The sequence below is a fragment of the Meleagris gallopavo genome, chromosome 29, assembly GCF_000146605.3.
Source record: "Meleagris gallopavo isolate NT-WF06-2002-E0010 breed Aviagen turkey brand Nicholas breeding stock chromosome 29, Turkey_5.1, whole genome shotgun sequence".
NCBI lineage: Eukaryota > Metazoa > Chordata > Aves > Galliformes > Phasianidae > Meleagris > Meleagris gallopavo.
This window is the reverse complement of record NC_015039.2, coordinates 2,049,427-2,052,363: the sequence shown is the minus strand read 5'-3', so window position 1 is coordinate 2,052,363 and position 2,937 is coordinate 2,049,427. Positions and strand designations below refer to the sequence as shown.

General features: G+C 58.7%; 2 protein-coding genes across 2 annotated transcripts in view; both read left to right on the top strand.

Annotated features, from left to right (window-relative positions):
- LOC104914582 (GTPase IMAP family member 7-like) overlaps positions 1–2,937 on the top strand; it is a 104,986-nt gene that overhangs the window by 100,388 nt on the left and 1,661 nt on the right. The gene's annotated exons all lie outside the window — the stretch shown is intronic.
- LOC116217484 (GTPase IMAP family member 1-like) overlaps positions 2,741–2,937 on the top strand; it is a 4,509-nt gene continuing 4,312 nt past the window's right edge. The window contains exon 1 of the mRNA XM_031557054.1: positions 2,741–2,922. The gene's annotated coding sequence lies outside the window, so the exon portion shown is untranslated. The remainder of the gene's footprint in view (positions 2,923–2,937) is intronic.

Here is a 2,937-nt window from a genome sequence, read left to right as displayed (position 1 = left end):
CGGAGCGGCCGCGGCGCAACGCTGTCGTGCGGTGGCTGCGCAGCACGCGGTGTGCGCGGTGCGTGTGCTTCTGCTGCCGCTGCATCCTTGCAGCACTGCTGGCCCTCGGGCGCACCCTGCGCCGTGTGCTCTCATGGGGCTGGCAGAGCGTTCTCTGGCCGTACCACCGCTTTGTGCGTTAGCCAGCAGAGCTGTGCTGTGCTGCCTTTCCCTGGTAGGCACGCTGCAGTGCTGCCCCACAAACACGCAGCTGCTTTTCCTCCCGACGGCACTGCAGCCCCGTGCGGGCTGTGCATCTCGGTGTGAATACAGCATCACCAAGTGTGAGCCTGCCGTGTTGTGCTGGGGCTTCATCCCCATTTGTAGCCAACAGTGTGGCCTGGCTGTGTTGGGTCTGTGTCAGGGACATAGATGGGCAGCTACTGTTGTTAAACGTCCTTATGGTGCTGGGAGTGCATGGAATGTCTGAGTAGAGAGAGCAGTGCCTGTGGGACAGGAGCAGCACCCACAGAATGGGAACAGCACACACAGAATGGGAATAGTGCCCGGGGCTGGGAACTTCACACATGGGATGGGAACAGCACCCAGAGGACAAGAGCTGCACCCAGGTACTGCACACATCGGGTGGGAATAGCACCCATGGGATGGAAATAGTGCCCAAGGGATGGGAACTGCACCCACAAGAAGGGACCCATCGGCAGCTCTGGTGGCAGCAGGGTGGGGATGAGGTCAATCATGGGGCCCTCACTGCTGTGGTCTGAGCACTCCTCACATCACGGGTGTTGGAGTGGGCGCGGAGTTTGGGGAGATCCCCGAATGTGGCATATGGAGAGAGTGGAGGATATGGGCCAGGTGCCAGCTGGGAGCAGGGATCCCAAGGGACTCAGCCCTCCTTCCCACTGCCCTGCAGGATTTCAGGGATTTTTGCCACGTTGCTGCCATGCCTGAGCCATGCTGAAGGACCCGTGGCACCTCCTGCATTCCATGAACACGTGAATCTTGCTGCTGGTGTGTCGTGGGCTGCGAGGTGCTGCTGGTCCCAGAGGACAAGTGTCCCTGGTGGGGGCCGGGGCATCCCCACCCCAACGCAGGACCAGCAGGGGCGGGGGGGGGGTGGGCAGGGGTGGGAGGAGAGTGCCGGGGTGAGTTGAGTTGTTTACAGCTGCAGCTTCTGCTGCTCCTTCACATCTCGCTGGTGCTCAGGAAGTCGCTCTGCTCTGCGCCTCAGCTTGCTTCTGTTTTTGACTGAGCTCATCCAGATGTCAGCCTGAGAAAGTGGAAGTGATCGCGTTGCACTCCTGGGGGGTGAGCCAAAGTCTGGGGTGAACCGAAGTCTGAGGTGAGCCAAAGTCTGGGGTGAACCGAAGTCTGAGCTGAGCCAAAGTCTGGGGTGAACCGAAGTCTGAGGTGAGCCACTCCCATTCTGAGAAGTCACAGACTTAGCAGAAACCACACAGTGGTGTTGGCACAGCGCTGCTCATTGGGCCCCATCCTGCCCCTTGTGCTTCTCTTCTTAAACCCCATCCTGTTCCTCCTTGCGCAGCTCTCAGCCTGTCCAGGTCTTGCTGAATGGCAGCACGGCCTTCAGGTGTGTCAGCCACTCCTCTCAGCATTGTGCCATCACCAAACTTGCTGAGGATGGACTCCATTCCTTCATCCAGGTCGTTGAGGCTGATGCTGAACAACACTGTACCCATACCGACCCCTGGGGAACACCACTACTCACAGACCTCCAATCACACTGCACTGCTGGTAACATCAGGCCATTACATGGTGAGGATGGGCACCTCACAAACAGAGAGATAGAGCAGAGGTATTTCATGCCTTCTTCAGCCTCTGATTTCATCACAAGTGATGGGATGTGGGACCCCTGGAGCTCTGAGTTGGAGGACCGTGACTGCAGTAATGATGAACTCCCAACCAGAGCACAGCTGGTGCAGGGTTTGCTGCTCCAGGTGGATGCATGTCAGTGTACGGGGCCTGGATGAGGGACTAGAAAGTGTACAAAGCAGTGTTGGAGGTGACACTGAACTGGGAGGAGCTGTTGGCTCCCTTGAGGGCAGAGAGACCTTGCAGAGAGACCCCGACTGATGGGAGGGCTGGGCAATGCCTGACCACACGAAGGTGAACTGGCTCATTCTAACCTTTCCCTTGCGATGGGTGTGGGTGTTAGGATATAATTAGCCCTTAAGGTGCCAAATGGACAATCACAGGACGCTGCCTTCTCTTCTTGTTGACACCCTATGGCCCTGCAGTCCCTCATGGCCCTACAGCTCCTCACAGGGAGCGGATAGGCAGCACTGAGCTCTGCTCTGTGGTGACATGGACAGCACCCGAGGGAACAGCATGGAGCTGTCAGGGGAGGGTCGGGTGGGAGTGAGGGAAAGGCTGTGCCCAGAGGGCGGTGAGCATGGAGCAGCTCCCCAGGGTAGCAGGCACAGCCCTGAGCTGCTGGGACTCGTGATGCTCAGCACTCTCAGACATAAGGTTGGGGTTCGGGTGCTCTTCTCTGAGGCCAGGGGTTGGATCGGCTGATCCTTATGGGCTCAATAGTCCAACTCGGGATATAGCCAGAATATAGAGGCAACCTCAGGACATCACGGAGTCACAGCATGCCTGGGGCTGGAGGAGATCTCAGAGGAAATCCTGTTCCCTGTCCTGGCTGTCAACCTGTCGCGGGCTGTCAGCCTCCCATGGGCACACCCGTGGGTCCTCTGGTGATCTGCATTACTGCTTATTATAGGCAATCTGCCTATGGGAGCAGTGCCACGGGGCAGAGGCGGTGCTGGCTGGGACGGTGATAACGGCGATATCGGAACCAGTCGGGGCCACTGCGTCAGTGCCGCACTTCTCACTGCCGGTCCGACGGCTCGGACTGACCTGAGGCTGCAGCGTCCAACCCTGGAGGAGCCCAAAGAAAGGGTGAATGTCGCACGG